Source organism: Bufo bufo, chromosome 5 (genome assembly GCF_905171765.1).
Source record: "Bufo bufo chromosome 5, aBufBuf1.1, whole genome shotgun sequence".
In the NCBI taxonomy this organism is placed as follows: domain Eukaryota; kingdom Metazoa; phylum Chordata; class Amphibia; order Anura; family Bufonidae; genus Bufo; species Bufo bufo.
This window is the reverse complement of record NC_053393.1, coordinates 526,880,101-526,896,814: the sequence shown is the minus strand read 5'-3', so window position 1 is coordinate 526,896,814 and position 16,714 is coordinate 526,880,101. Positions and strand designations below refer to the sequence as shown.

Genomic DNA, 16,714 nt, shown 5'->3' with positions numbered 1-16,714 from the left:
TGGTTTTTATAATACAGATCTTCCCCAAAAAAAATTAGACACAATTTAATGTCCATTATGCACACGATAGTATAGACAATACACATGGAGTTTAGTGACATGACACAGGCCATGATAGGTGTTAGTAATTTATAATGAGTCCAACTACTACTTTATTAATTATGATGGTGATACTGGCATACATTTAATTTAGTGCTTACATTTAAGCTTTGAGGTATTTGAACATATTTTGTCCTGCAAAATAAAAACCAATAACCCAACACACAAACCAGCCACACAACCAATTTTCCCCCCAAAAAAGGAGATTTCCTTAAAAATAATGTATGCTGGGGGGGGGGGGGGAAGGGAAGCTTGCCAATGGCGGAGTAGGCAGCACGCCGGCTTAGCTCCCGAACATCTCCGGCTAATGACCCACAGCAGGAAGCACAGCACTCAAGATGGCGGAGACAGAGCGCGCAGTCAGCTTACTCGCGCACATTCCTGGCACACAGGCTCTGTTGACGGGCACCAGCAAGCAGAGGGATGACAGGATCGCCGGAGCCTCGGCCTCCTACGCTTGGCGGTCCCATCCTCCGCCTCACTCTCCAAATGCACGGCTCCTCACCCCAGCAGGGCAGCTCCCCCGCCATTTCACATAAGGCAGGCAGATCGCCAGCTCCACATGACCAGTCAGGAGATTGGGACTGGAAAATGCATTGAAGGGCACTTCCCACTAAAACGAGGTGATGCCGTTCAGCAGAATGGAAGCCTCACATAAACAGGATATGGCCACTTTACACCAAGACATCAGACATGTAGGCCAGAGAGTAGAGGAAATGGAGAGTATGCAAGAACAAGTCCTAACAACACCGGACTCACACCGCAAGGCCATAAATGAATAGGCCACGCAGCTTCAAGATATTCTGACCCACTTAAGACGACATTGAAAATAGAAATCGAAGGAATAATCTCCGTGTCAGAGGGGTCCCCGAATCAATAGCTGCTCCTGACCTGGAGGCATGGGCCCAGGAATATTTTAGCAAGTTGCTGAATACGGACCCAGGCAAATCTATAGAAATTGATGGTATACACAGAGCACTAGGCCCCAAGCCAACAGATCCTGCACGTCCTCGGGACATTATTTGCCGAATTCATTCCTACAAGGAAAAGGAGGCCATCCTCAGAGCGGCCAGAAGCGAAGACATGACGCTCAGGAAATAAAGGAATCCTTGTCTTACCAGATCTTGCAAGACGCACTCTGATGTTAAGGAAGGCCTTAAAGCCCCTTCTGACGATCCTCAGAGAGAAAGTCATTTACCTATAGATGGGGGTATCCTTTTCAATTCATCGCTAATAAGGAGGGGAAATCACCAATTTTTAAGTCACTGTCTGACCTCCCTAAAATATTAGACACGTTTGATCTTCCTCCGCTGGAGCTCCCCGACTGGCCTCATCCTCAGTTTGTACAGCCATCCCCGGGACGAGAAGAATGGCCGACGTCGACTTCCGAATCCCAGAGAATTTCTCGACGACACCAAAGACTAACCAGCTGAGACACCAGCTTTCTATTACTGTTTGCCGTTCGGTTCCTTTTCTTATTTTTCCTGTGCTCTCTTATTCTGTCTCATTGCTTCGTTTATATCTGCTCTCTTTTTCGCATCATTTAAAACTTTGCGCTACCTCTCTCACTTTCCAACTTGATTGATATGCATGTAATCAGTTTTTGACATGTGTTCCCTGTCATATATACAGTTCTTACCAATTTTGTGACCGCAGATTAGTATGGCTGCTGTTTAGCCCTTGACTTCTCTTTCCCCTACTTAGGGATTGCGGCACTTAGTGCTGCTTGTGACTGTGGTCACTACTTAGTTTGAATTTGAGCCACTGTTCACCTTTGTTACGTTTTTGTCTGGTCTGTCCTGTACCTGTTCTCCCCTGCCCATGTTCTATCCCTTTGTTATCCCACGTCGGTTCCCAAATGTAAAAAATAGCTACTACAATACCTGGTTCCATAGCCACAGCCCCTCCAAAAAAGCAGGGGGAGTATCTATTGCCTTCCACAAAAGCTTCCGTCCAGTGGTTCTGTCCTCAGGCATTGACCACAGGGGTCGATACGTTTTTCTCAAGCTATCGGTTGACCATTCCATTTACATAGTCGCTAATGTTTATTTTCCGAACCAGGGACAGGCGACCTTCGGATACACAATCCTTAGAAGATGAGCCCGGTTTGCAGATGGTTCCTCTATCATACTTGGAGGTGACTTTAATATGGTGATGGACCCCTCCATTGACTCCTCGAGACCTAGCGGCACTTCGTCTGGTAGATTTATGGCGGATCCTACATCCAGGAGTCAGGGATTACAGTTTCCACTAACAAGCCCACAATAGTTACAGTAGATTGGACCATCTTTTTTATCTCACATAAACTATTAGACTCAGATCCCCGCTGCTCGGTGGACTTGTTCCTGTGGTCGGACCACTCCCCTGTCTATGGCCTTCTACAACCACATTCTACAAAACAACGTTCATTCACTTGGAGGTTAAACGACAACCTGTTAAATGACATAGTTTGCATGTCAGATATTAGAGCCACTATTTCAGATTTCGCTGAAAATCACCAATCGGACACAACCCCACCACCTATAAAATGGGAAGCCCTAAAATGCGTACTTAGGGGCATCTTCATTTCCCACGGAACTAGACTAAAAAAAAGAACGTTCAGACATGCTCTCCTCACTTCTTGTAGAACTAGATCACAAGGAGGCCCTTAACAAGATCTCGCCATCTAGCCAACTTAAAGCAGACTTATCTTTGGTCCGCCAGCAAATTCTTAAGATCTTAGACCAAAGAACACTTTGTGTTCGAGACAGAATTAAACACGGTTTATTTGAATATGGGGATAAAGGTGGGAAATGGCTTGCCAGAGCGTTGCATCCTCGGATACCCTCCTCATATGTGTCATCCTCTAAAGGAGTGGCACACGCCTCTTCTGATATAGCCTCTGAATTCCAGGCATATTATAAAAAACTCTATAACCTTGAGACAGGGAGAGATACCACGTCAGAAGCCTATCTACAAGACATACAACATTATTTAAGCCAATTCGGCCATACACGAATTCCAGACGAATCAGCTTCCAGCCTAGAGGAGGACTTCTCTTCCTCAGAACTCAAAAGTGGGAAAATCCCAGGACCAGATGGTCTGATACCACGCTTCTATAAGATGCTACGCGAGGAATTATCCCCAACCATCCTACAGGCTTTTAACTCAATTTAGGAAGAATGCCCCTTCCCGCGTCAAGCCCTTCAGGCCTGCATTACGGTGATTCCAAAGCCAGATAAGGATCCCTCCTCATGTGCGAACTACCGGCCAATCTCCCTACTTAATGTAGACCTGAAACTCTATGCAAAACTATTAGCCCTACGATTACATCCACACATTCCTAACTGCGTCCGCAGGGAACAAGTGGGTTTCGTCCCAGGTAGGGAAGCACGAGACAATACTCTAAAATCTATTGGAATAATTGCTAGATCTAGGTTGACGAAGGCACCCCTATGCCTACTCACAGTTGATGCGGAGAAGGCATTTGATATGGTTGGCTGGCAGTTCCTGGCAAAAACACTGGAGTGTGTGGGACTGGGCAGTAGGATGATCAGCAGGACCCTGGCACTTTATTCCTCTCCCTCAGCACGAGTTAATGGGTTCTTATCTGATCCCTTTACTATCCGGAACAGGACACGCCAGGGATGTCCGCTCTCCCCATTCCTATACATCCTAGTGATGGAGTCTCTAGCCAACGCTCTCAGAAACAACCCATCAATCAAAGGTATACAAATAGGGAAAACTGAGCATAAGCTATCACTATTCGCGGACAATCTCCTGCTATATCTATCCTCCCCCAGGTTAGGGTTACCCTCAGTCCTCCGTAAATTTAAACTTTTTGGGCGTCTTAGTAACTTCAAAATTAATATCCAGAAGTCAGAAATATTAAACATCACTTTGCCCCATAGAGAGGTTACACACATTAGAGAAACATTCTCATTCCGCTGGGCCCCTCAATACATCAAACACCTTGGAATTTGCTTACCGGCAAACCCTACCCACCTTTTTAAACTTATCTACAAACCGATACTCAGATCCATCGAACTTATCCTTCAGAGATGGTTTTCCCTTCACATTTCATGGTTTGGTAAAATCAATGCTCTTAAGATGGACATTTTACCCAAACTCTTGTACCTCTTTCAGACGATCCCCTGTGATATCCCCCAAACATTCTTTACCCACCTTCGTAAGATGGCCTCCCAATTTATTTGGAGCGGCTCTAGGGTGAGGTTAAGCTACAGTATCTTATCCCGTTCAAAGGCCAGGGGAGGAACAGGACTACCGAATTTCCTCTCATATCACAGGGCATCGATCGCGAACTGTGTCCTAGATCTCTTTCACAATCGCACTATGAAATTGTGGGTAGAGATAGAACACAAATTAGACCCACACTTAGCAACAGGTATTTCCTGGCTACCTCTCTCTCTCTCTCCAAAGATGATTATCTCAAACACAACTCTCACCACTTATTCTAACACTAGCAAAATCATGGAGCAAGTTTGCATCTAAACGTAAACTAATTACGAAACCAGGACCGCTAATGGTCTTGTCAAATCACCCAGACCTGTCCGACAGCATCAAAACCCTCCCAACCTTCAGGGACCCCAATATAGCCCCGATCAGGATCTGAGACCTCTATAATGAACAAGGCCTACTCCCTCTTAATGAACTTTCACAACACTTGCCCAGCTACAGCCATAACTACAGAACAATGGGGAAGATCACTTTAATTTACGCACAAATCCTCTGTATTAAGTCGAATTCAGGAACTTAATTATAAAATATTAACACGTTGGTATAGGACACCGGTAAGGCTACTTTCACACTAGCGGCAGGACGGATCCAACAGGCTGTTCACCCTGTCGGATCCGTCCTGCCGCTATTTTGCCGTGCCGCCGCTCCGTCCCCATTGACTATAATGGGAACGGGGGCGGAGCTCCGGTGCAGCACGGCGAGAGGCTGCCGGACTAAAAGTACTGCATGTCTGACTTTTTAGTCCATCGGCCTCTCACCACGCACTGCCGTGCTGCGCCGGAGCTCTGTCCCCATTATAGTCAATGCGGACGGAGCGGCGTTCCGGCGAAATAGCAGCAGGACGGATCCGGCAGGGTGAACAGCCTGTCGGGTTCTGTCATGCCGCTAGTGTGAAAGTACTCTAAAGATCCATCAGTTTTACCCCTCGGTCCCCAATACCTGCTGGAGGTGTTTGGTGGGAGTGGGCTCCATGGTCCACATCTGGTGGGATTGCCCAGGAGTAGCACCACTACTGTGGCAGGATGTTTTCACCTTATACAATACTCTCTACCGGTCTCATATATCACTCTCCCCTCAAATAGCACTACTATCTATATATCCGAGACGAATCCAACAAGTAAAAAGAGGAGCACTGAAAACTTTTGTTCACTCCATGAGGCAGATAATCCCCCGTAGATGGAGGTCGACCGAGAGCTTGCAGAGAGGAACCTGGGCAACCATGCTTGATGCTCTCGTCCACATGAAAGAGTTGAGTGCAGAGGTCCATAACCAGATGTCTGTTTTCGCACAAACTTGGGAACCTTGGTTCCAGTTTCGGAGATCAACACAATTTACGGCTTAGTTGACTAATGGTATTGTCGTCTCTTAAGACACATAGATACCCAGTGTCATCTACTGGATACTCACCCTTTTCTTCCTCCCCCTTATCACCTTGTATTTGTCTAGTCTCAACCTTTCCCCTTGTACGTACTTGTAAGGCTACTTTCACACTCGCGGCAGAGTCATCCGGCAAGCAGTTCCGTCGCCAGAACTGCCTGCCGTATCCGGCAAAACGTATGCCAACTGATGGCATTTGTAAGACTGATCAGGATCCTGATCTGCCTGACAAATGCATTGAAATGCCGGATCCGTCTTTCCGGTGTCATCCGACAAAACGGATCCGGCAATTTTTTTTTTTTCACCTTTTTTTCAGTCTGTGCAACACGGATCCGGCATTTTGAATGCTGGGTGTCGACACTAATACATTCCTATGGGAAAAAATGCTGGATCCGGCATTCAGGCAAGTCTTCCATTTTTTTGGCTGGAGATAAAACCGTAGCATGCTGCGGTTTTATCTTTTACCTGATCAGTCAAAAAGACTGAACTGATGACATCCTGACCGGATTGCTCTCCTTTCAGAATGCACGGGGATAAAACTGATCAGTTCTTTTCCGGTATAGAGGCCCTGTGACGAAACTCAGTGCCGGAAAAGAAAACCGCTAGTGTGAAAGTACCCTAAACCCACTGTTGACTATTTTGTGCTTTCGTTATTGCTAATATGAAAGGCATTCATCTTGTTATGTTCCTGGTTGTGGCTTCTTACAGATACCTGCTGCTGGACATTATGTTTGATGTATCTGTAGCCTATAAGATTGTACCAAGTCGCGATTGAACAAAAATAATATGTGCTGGGGGTTTTAATATCTCTTGACAGTAAAAGGTGAATCAAGAGAATGGTTCAGTTTTTTTTTTCACGCGCGTTAAAAACGCATGCAATCCGCATGTCACCAGCGCGAAACAAAAAGGCAATAACACAACAACGCAATCGCGTACAAAACGGACAGCACTCGCAAGCAAAATCGCACGAGTTTCCTGCGACGCACCTGGACCAAATCCGTCACGCTCGTGTGAAAGGGGCCTAAATAAACTGTTGTATTTTTCACTCCCGGTAAGCTTCACAATGCTATAGGCGGGTGGCCTGTGTCAGTGAGTAAGCTGACAGGCAACGTATCAGGAGCGTGTACAGCGTTCACACACAGCCCCCTACAACCCCTCCACCACCCGGGCTGAAGAAGAATAAAACCCCGCCGTCTTCTGGGTGTTCCTTCCTTTTGCTCACATTTTAAATTAGGTTTACAACTTTATTATACTCTTAAACAGAGAGCAGCGGCGCATAGAAGCGACGTCATCACTCCGAGCCAGCGGCTCCGAGAGATGACGTCACGGCTACTGCGCCAGATACCGGGGTGCAGAGGTTTATAAGGGCAGAGAAGCGGGAGCGCACAGTAATGAGGTGAGCTCCGTGTGACCGGAGGGGCCGGGTACAGGCGGCAGTGTGGAAACCCGGCTCCCCCTCAGGGTTACACAGAGGATCTTATTTACCTCACGTTTCCCCTCAGTCCCTTCTTTGTTATATAAACTGGTGACAGCCGCGGTCTTTGCTGTTTTTTTTTTTTTTTTAAATAAAGTTTATTGAAAGGTCCTTATGTGCTGGAAGTCCTGTCCCAAGATGTAAACAGTGTGTGACCTGTGTAGCCATGATGAGCACAGACTGTTGAAGTTTAAATAAACTTTATTTATAAACCATGGAGAAGGCTTGGCACAAGGCGCAGTCAAACCGTCCGTGTCATTATTTGTGGGCGTCTCCGTTGGCCCAAATATGTGGTCACGGGGGCGAAAGTATCTGTGGCAGCCGATCAGAGCTTAGCTTTCAGTTACAAAAGTTAAAGGGGTTGTCCCATTTTGCCGTTTCCATAGCAATATAGGACTCGGCGCCGGTCCAGTTGCTGTGACTGTATTAGAGCTTGCATTTTTTTTTGTTATTTGTCTTTTTAATCTGACTATTTTGGGGTACATAGGGGGAGATTTATTAAAACTGGTTTAGTTGCCGATAGCAACCAGTCAGATTCCTCCTTTCATTTTTCACAGCTCCTTTGGAAAATGAAAGGTGGAATCTGATTGGCTGCTATTGGCAACTAAGCCAGTTTTCCTTTACCCCAGTTTTTATAGTTTTATTTTTTTTTCTGGATATTTTTCTGGGGGGGGGCTTCGGTGGTGAATCTTGTACCAAAAGTAAAATAATGTTTGTGCTGCTGTGATGTGAATCTCCGAAAAGAAAAACCGAAAAGTTTCCGCCTGGTTTCACTGATATCACTGACATGTCTTTGGCCCCTGCAGATTTTTTGTTCACTGGTTTTTTATGAAGGTGAGAAGAGCGAGGCCTGGAACACCATGGAGACCCCTGAGTGCCGCCTGCTATGTTACTGATTTATGACAGAACAGGAAGACGCCTGTGGCCCCAGTGTGAGCAGACTGTACACTGGTTCAGGTATGAACTTTATGTGACTATTGTTTATGTAAGGAGTAATGTTTTCTTATACAGTAGTTTAAAGGGATGCTATAGCATAGGGTGTGGAAACACCTTGTCAACCATCCGGTTTGACTTTGGGCTAACTTTAAAGGGCATTATCCTGGGGGTCCTCTGGTATACACCCTTTAAGCCCTGTACAGGAATCTGGACTTTTCTGCAGGGGAACCGCCGGGCTGCTACCTGCTGGAGTAGTCTCTGTGTGGTTAACAGCTCACCCACGGGGGTCAGAGACACTGGTGCGGAGCCCCTAAGGGTCAGGTAAAATCGTGGTCATGGACGGGCTGAGATTATAGCAGGCGGAGTACATGCAGTATTGTAAACGGTCCTAGGACAGGCAGCAAAGGATCAATTTGGAGGACAAGCAGCGGAGGGTCAGAATCCAGTAAACGGGCAGAGGTCAGTACACAGGCAGACGAATACAACACACCTTCACAGGAAACTAACAAGCTAGGCAACCTATTGCTCAGGCACCCTCCCTTTGGGAAAGGTGCCTTAAAGGGGTTATCCAACGATTACAAAACGCCCAGGCCCCTCATATAGATTATACTTACCCCGTCCTCTGGCACACGCAATTTTTTTTTTATGATTGCATTTTACTCATTTTAGGCTAAAAATCTTTTTTTCAATTGGTCTTTATTAAAAATATTGAGCCAATCTGTCACAAAGGGTTAACTGTTTATCTAGCTGTGTGACTGGTACTTTTTACTTTCACTTTGTGCAGTCATCTAATAACCCTATTAACAGGTCATAAACACTTCTTTAAAGGGACACTGACAGGCCCTATAAACATATTAAGTTATTCCTATGCAGTCATAGATCTTTTAAAGTGTATTCCAATGATATAAGAGTGCCCCCTGTCCGCATTGTAAACCATGTAAAAACACCTTTATATTCATCTGTCAATCACATTTCTTTGTGCCCAAGGGGCGTTTTTTCTCCTACCTTCGTGCCCAGCCGCGCCCCAACTGTCGCTTCCTAGCGCCGCCCAGCTCATTATTATTCAATGTGCAGGGCGGCTCTTATATTCCCCAATCCTGTCAGTTCACACGCATGCCCGATAGAGACTTATGAGCATCGGCCTCAATCGGACCATCTGCGCATGCGCCGGCACCCTCCCCCTCCCAAGCCTGTAATTGAATGCGCCTGCGTCCGATCTCTCCTCCAAGGCACTCGTATCCAGCGCTTCAGAGCGCTGATGTCATCAGAAATTCAGATAGTTAATGCGCCTGCGCCGGCCAAGAAACTCTTCTCTCCGCTGACAGGATCGGGGAATGTAAGAGCCGCCCAACGCAGTGAATAATGATGAGCTGGGCGGCGGTAGGAATCGACAGTTGGGGCGCGGCTGGGCACAAAGGTATGAGAAAAACGCCATAAAGAAATGTGATTGACAGATGAATATAAAGTTGTTTTCTCGTGCATGGCATTGGGGGACACAGTACCATGGGTATATGCCCAGCTGCCACTAGGAGGCTGACACTAGAAACAAAAAAGTGTTGGCTCCGCCCAAGTGGGCTATACCCCTCTGCAAGAGCCGAGATACACCAGTCTTGTTCTAGTGTCCGTAGGAGGCAGACATGACCTGTTTGCAGGTCATCCTGCTAATTTTATTTTTTATTTTGTTCTATTTTTTCTCTTTTTTCTACAGGTTTCTTCCTGATGCAGGGGTGGCTCCATCGTGTTCCACTTTAGTTGCCCCCCTGCGGGCGCGTACTCAGGTACCCGGCAGCCACCTAGTCCCCACTTATCTGCTTCCGCAGAGGAATTCCGGCGGACCCACGGCTCCCGTGTTGAGTCCGCCGAGGGGGTGGTCATTGCTGCGCCTGAAAACGTCAGAAGGTGAGTATGGCAGTGTCTCCCCCTCCCCCCACCACCCTGTGTCTCCTTGTGTCCTGACCCTCTTTTCAGTTTAGTACTTGGGTCTGGAGGTGTTCCTCCAACTTAGGGGGCACTGCACGCTTGCCTGGGGTTCTTTTCTGCGTGGGGCAAAACTTTTTGGGGCACCCTCGTTTCTAGGGTCTGGCCCTTTAAGACGGCCGGTTCTGCTCTATCGGCTCCTTCCCGTACTAACGGGTTTCCCCCTGCTCCTACCTGGCCTTCCGGGCCCCCGCACCCCGCCGGGGAATCGGCGCTGCGTCTCCGCTTCTGTTGCTGCCTCCGGGCGTTACCGCGATCGCGGGCGTCCGTTTCCGGCAGCTTTTTTCTTCTCTAGGCCCCGGCTTTTCCTCAGCCTAGGCCGCAGGTCACGTGGGGCGGAGCTCCGTCTCCGCCTTCTGCCTTCCCGGGCTTTTCACCTCTCCCTCCCCTCTGTGGGTGGCGCCCTGGGAGGCGCGCTTTTCCTTACCAATCCAGCACCAGCGCGGGCTGCTGGGGGTGTGTGTCTTCCTCTACTACCGGCTCCTGTCCTGCCTGCAGCTGTCGCATCTTACAGCTTCTCCTGCGACTCGGCTCTCTGGACGTGCTTCTGTGGGACACAGCACCTTGGGTCTGGTAGGCAGCCTCTGGCTGACTCTTTTTTGCTTTACAGGCTCCTCCATACCGCCCTCATGTCTTCTTCTGGTCGGGCCCCCACTCCCCCTGCCGCCATTTCCACTCATTACGCCTGTTCTGTGTGTAATAGGAAGTTCCCATGTGGTCAGTCTTCCTCTCTCTGCGTGCAGTGCCTTCCCCCCGGGCCCACCCAGTCCCTGCGGCCCCCTCCTTGTCGGTCCTTCCGGAATGGGCTGCTACCCTATCCCAGGCCATAGGTAACCTTGTCAGCCTCTCCCAATCCCTAGCGCAGTCCTTGGACCGCTTGCCCGCTCAGATTGCGGCCGCCTCGGGCAGGGACCCCCCCGCCGGGGAAGTCCGTTCCCGCTCTGGTACGAGGTCCAGCAAGCGACCTCGCACAGCCTCGGCCGGGTCCCATTCTTCCTCAGCTACCCCGGATCACTCCCCGGTTAGATCTGAGTCGGGCGAAATTTCTTCTTCAGCCGCTTCCGCCGAGCCTGGGGACTCCTCCGCTTCTGATTCTGAATCAGAGCGGTGCTCGGCGATGTCTGCGGCCATTCAGGACCTCATCAAAGCCGTCCGTGACGCGCTCCATGTGCAGGACGTTCCCTCCTCCTCCTCCCTGGAGTCGGTGTCCTTCCGCCGGGCTAGACGTTCCACTCTGGTCTTCCCGAATCACGAGGATCTGGACGCGCTTCTGGCTAAGGAGTGGCGTCATCCTGATCGGCGCCTTCATCTTACCAAGGCCTCTGACGTCCCCTATCCTTTTTCTGAGGAATCTGTCAACACCTGGACGGTTCCTCCTCTGGTGGACCCTCAGGTTGCTCGCCTGGCGAAGGCTACTACCCTTCCCCTGGCTGACGCGGCTTCCTTGTCGGATCCCGCTGACAAACGGGTCGACTCTTTGGCCAAGTCTGTTTTCATCGCAGCGGGTGCCGCCATCCGCCCTGCGTTTGCCGCCTCCTGGGTGGCTAAGGCTTGCGCTATCTGGGCAAAACAGCTTGTTCGCGCCTTACCCCCAGACTCTGATCAAGGGGAACTGGCAATGCTTGCCTCTCAAATTTACCAGGCGTCCAAATTTCTTTGCGATGCCTCTATGGAATCGGCCCGCCGATCTGGCCGTGCGGCTGCTAACTCTGTGGCCATTCGCCGCACCATCTGGCTTCGTTCTTGGGCGGCAGATTCCGCCTCCAAGAAGGCTCTGATTTCCCTTCCCTTTCTCGGTGGGAAGCTCTTTGGGAAGCGTTTGGAGGAGCTCATTTCGGAGGCCACTGGCGGTAAGAGCTCTCTTCTTCCCCAGAATCAGCCTCGCCGCCGTCGCTTTCCTGGGTCGTCCTCTCGGGCGCAGTCCTTTCGGGCCCCCCCTGCCCGATCTGACAAGAAGTCCTCCAGGCCTTCTTTTAAGGCCAAACCCTCCTGGCATGCCAAGCCCAAACCTGCTCGCCCCCAGTCCACTAAACCTCCTTCCGCATGACTCTGTCAAGGTGGGAGGGCGTCTGCTCGCCTTTCAGGACGTCTGGCAAGCAAGTGTAGAAGACGCTTGGGTTCTGGAGGTAGTCTCCTCCGGATACAGGATCGAATTTTCCGATCTTCCGCCGGGACGGTTCTTTCTGACGTCGCCCCCCAGGTCCCTCGTTCCCTTCGCTCTCTAGGGGTCATCGATCCGGTTCCAGAACCAGAACGCTTTCGGGGGTTCTATTCTAATCTATTCACGGTTCCCAAAAAGGACGGTTCACTCCGTCCTATCCTGGACCTGAAGGCGCTGAATCACTTTGTCCGGGTCCGTCACTTTCGTATGGAATCCCTCCGGTCGGTGATCGCCTCCTTGGAGTCGGACGAGTTCCTGTCGTCCATCGACATTCAGGACGCCTATCTCCACGTCCCCATTGCCCTCTCCCACCAAAGGTTCCTTCGCTTCGCGGTAGGTTCTCTTCATTTCCAATTCGTAGCCCTGCCCTTCGGCCTGGCCTCTGCTCCGAGGGTCTTCACCAAGGTGTTGGCGCCTCTCATGGCCCTTCTACGTGCCAGGGGGGTCGCTTTGGTACCTTACCTGGACGACCTTCTGATTCGGGCCCCGTCGTTGGAGGACAACCTGTCCAGCCTGCACATCACCCTCTCAGCTCTTGCTCAGTTCGGGTGGCTCGTCAACCACTCCAAGTCCTCCCTCGTCCCATGCCAGAAGATGCCCTTCCTGGGCATGATTTTCGACACTCGCCTCGGGCGGGTGTTTCTCCCCCCAGAAAAGATTGCCTCCCTTCAGGCGGGGTTGACGCTTCTCCGCGGCCCGTCCACCTTGACTATCAGGACGTGTATGCGCGTCCTGGGGAGGATGGTGGCTTCCTTCGAAGCCATTCCCTATTCCCAATTCCACTCCCGGGACCTTCAGTTGTTTCTCCTATCCAGGTGGGACAAGTCCCAAGCAGGTCTCGATCGCCTGGTTCGTCTCCCTCTCCAGCTTCGCCAGGACCTCTCCTGGTGGCTGCTTCCTCGGACGGTGTCCCTGGGCCGTTCCTTTCTTCCCCCCAGTTGGCGGGTGATCACGACGGACGCCAGCCTCTCGGGTTGGGGAGCAGTCCTCGACTCTCTCACAGTCCAGGGTCTTTGGTCTGCTCAGGAGTCCTCCCTGCAGATAAATGTGCTCGAGCTCAGGGCAATTTTCCTGGCACTGTCTCACTGGACCCCACGTCTTCGCGGTCTCCCGGTCCGGGTTCAAACAGACAATTCCACCGCCGTGGCTTATCTGAACCACCAAGGGGGCACCAGGAGCGTGATGGCCTTGCAGGAAGCCTCCCATATCCTGCGCTGGGCGGAGACCCACGTTCCCGTCCTCTCCGCGGTGCACATTCCCGGGGTCGACAATTGGGTGGCAGACTTCCTCAGTCGTCAGCTAGTCGACCCGGGCGAATGGTCTCTACACCCAGAGGTGTTCCTCCAACTTTGTCACCGATGGGGAACTCCGGACGTGGATCTTTTCGCGTCACGTCTCAACCACAGGATCCCGTGCTATGTCGCGCGGTCCAGAGACCCTCAGGCTTTCGCGGTAGACGCCCTAGTTCTGCCTTGGTCTCAGTTCAACCTTCTGTACCTGTTCCCCCCCATTCCCCTCCTGCCCCGAGTGCTCAAGCGTCTCAAGGCAGCCCGGGTTTCGGCAATCCTGGTGGCTCCAGATTGGCCCCGCAGGGCGTGGTACGCAGACCTAGTGTTTCTGCTCGCCGACGTCCCGTGGCGACTTCCTCTGCGCCACGATCTCCTTTCACAGGGTCCTCTGTACCACCCGAATTTACCTCAGCTTCGTTTGACGGCGTGGCCGTTGAGACCGCGGTCTTGAAGTCCCGTGGCCTCTCGGATTCTGTCATTCAGATGATGCTTCACGCTCGCAAACCCCAGTCAGCCCGTATTTACTACCGGACCTGGAGAGCGTATTTTGCCTGGTGCGAGTCTGGGCGTTTCCGCCCTCTCCATTTCTCCGTCCCTAACGTTCTGGCCTTCCTTCAGGCCGGTTTTGAGAAGGGTCTTCGCCTGGCTTCTCTCAGAGGACAGATTTCGGCCCTCTCAGTCCTTTTCCAACGTCCCGTGGCCTCGCGGGCTCAGGTTAGGACTTTTCTACAGGGTGTCGCTCGCCGAGCCCCTCCCTTTCGTTTTCCAGTGGAGCCGTGGGACCTGAATCTCGTCCTTGACGCCCTTCAGTCTTCTCCCTTCGAGCCTTTGGCAGAGATATCTCTGTCGTTTGTCTCGTTCAAGGTGGCCTTCTTAGTGGCAGTCACCTCCATCCGCCGGGTTTCCGAACTGGCGGCGCTTTCTTGCCGTTCGCCTTTCCTGGTTTTCCATCAGGACAAGGTGGTGTTGCGTCCCGTTCCCTCTTTCCTTCCAAAGGTGGTTTCCTCGTTTCATATCAATGAAGAGATCGTCCTTCCCTCTTTCTGCCCTAATCCTTCTCACCCTAGGGAGAAATCCCTCCATTTCCTTGATGTTGTTCGGGCCCTTCGCCTGTACCTTCGCCTCACGGAACCTTTCCGTTGTTCGGATTCCCTTTTCGTGGTCCCGGCGGGTCCTCGTAGGGGTTTGCCTGCCTCCAAGGCCACCATCTCTCGTTGGGTTCGGTCGGCTGTCAAGGAGGCCTATATCGCAAAGGGCCGTGCTCCCCCTTCCAGGTTGACCGCTTATTCGACTAGGGCAGTTGGGGCTTCCTGGGCAGTGCGTCATCAGGCATCTGCTTCCCAGGTCTGCCGGGCCGCCACCTGGGCGTCAGTTCACACTTTCTCTAAGTTTTACCACATTCATTCTCTGGCTTCCGCTGACGCTAGCCTGGGGCGCAAGGTTCTGCAAGCAGCTGTGCTTTAGATTGGCGACATGGCGTTCTTCTTCCCTCCCTCAGGGACTGCTTTGGGACGTCCCATGGTGCTGTGTCCCCCAATGCCATGCACGAGAAAAATTGATTTTTTGTACTCACCGTAAAATCCTTTTCTCGTAGTAGGCATTGGGGGACACAGGTCCCGCCCATTTTCTTATTGAGTTTCTTCTTGTTGTGGTCCCGGCGATTTGTGGTCGTTCGGTTCCCCAGTTGAAGACTTGTTGGCGTTCAGTTTCTGTTTGTTCAGGTGAGTGGCGTTCCTACTGCTTTTGTACCGACTGGTGTATCTCGGCTCTTGCAGAGGGGTATAGCCCACCTGGGCGGAGCCAACACTTTTTTGTTTCTAGTGTCAGCCTCCTAGTGGCAGCTGGGCATATACCCATGGTGCTGTGTCCCCCAATGCCTACTACGAGAAAAGGATTTTACGGTGAGTACAAAAAATCCATTTTTTACATGGTTTACAATGCGGACAGGGGGCACTCTTATATCATTGGAATACACTTTAATGGATCTATGACTGCATAGGAATATCTAAATATGTTTATAGGGCCTGTCAGTGTCCCTTTAAGCCACATTCTTATCAGTAAGATAAGACTAAGGCTACTTTCACACTACCGTTCAGAGCGGGTCTGTCTGATGTCTGCACAGACGGATCCGCTCCTATAATGCAGACGTTGGGATCCGTTCAGAACGGATCCGTCTGCATTATAGTTTAAAAAAAATTCTAAGTGTGAAAGTAGTTCAGACGGATCCGTCCAGACTTTACATTGAAAGTCAATAGGGGACGGATCCGTTTGAAAATTGAGCCATACTGTGTCAACTTCAAACGGATCCGTCCCCATTGACTTCCATTGTAAGTCTGGACGGATCGCTTGCCTGGACGGATCCGAACCCGGCCAAGCGGACACCCGAACGCTGCAAGCAGCGTTCAGGTGTCCGCTTGCTGAGCGGAGCGGAGGCTGAACGCTGCCAGACTGATGCATTCTGAGCGGATCCGCATCCACTCAGAATGCATTGGGGGCTGGACGGATCCGTTCGGGGCCGCTTGTGAGACTCTTCAAACGGAGCTCACAAGCGGACACCCGAACGCAGGTGTGAAAGTAGCCTAGCTACTTTGAGTGTTTATAAGGTCAGAGATAAGGAGCCGTCAGATTAGCCGGCTGACTGAAGTGAGAGAAAATTCAGATCCCTCTATTAGAGCATCTCAGCTCTGTACAGAAAAAAGGGCTCCATATTGATTTGTATATGCCTGCCTTATGCCTGCATTATATACCCTGTAACTGCACTGGATCATGATGATCATATGATGACACAAGATTAAAACCTAACAGCAAAGAAAAATACTGTGTGCTGCAATTTTCTACTACTATATTACGACTAACATGTCCTTGCTGGCACCAGCAACAACGGTGTGCGGTACTCCAAATTTAACAGACCTTTAAATCTGTGGAAAAAAAAAATACCGGATCCGTTTTTCCGGATGACACCGGAGAGACGGATCCAGTATTTCAATGCATTTGTCAGATGGATCCGCATCCGGATCCGTCTGACAAATTCCGTCCGGATTGCCGGAATCCTCTGCCGCAAGTGTGAAAGTACCCTAACAAGGGGCTTTCCAGGGAGAATTCTTTTTAAGATACTAGGTCATAAGGAGTTAAGAATAAAGAATCATTACTCACATCCACTGATTC

The 16,714-nt window shown here is 50.6% G+C and overlaps 2 protein-coding genes across 7 annotated transcripts in view; both read left to right on the top strand.

Moving 5' to 3' along the window:
• The window catches only part of LOC121000616 (zinc finger protein 436-like), a 684,763-nt gene that overhangs the window by 563,529 nt on the left and 104,520 nt on the right, over positions 1–16,714 (top strand). The window lies entirely within an intron of this gene.
• Positions 7,015–16,714, top strand: part of LOC121000615 (zinc finger protein 891-like) — an 83,810-nt gene continuing 74,110 nt past the window's right edge. For 4 of the 5 annotated variants that reach the window (XM_040431172.1, XM_040431170.1, XM_040431171.1 and 1 more), the window contains exons 1-2: positions 7,015–7,108; positions 8,021–8,143. The gene's annotated coding sequence lies outside the window, so the exon portion shown is untranslated. Of the gene's footprint in view, positions 7,109–7,992; positions 8,144–16,714 lie in introns of all 5 variants that reach the window. The other variant, XM_040431169.1, reaches the window with a different exon arrangement.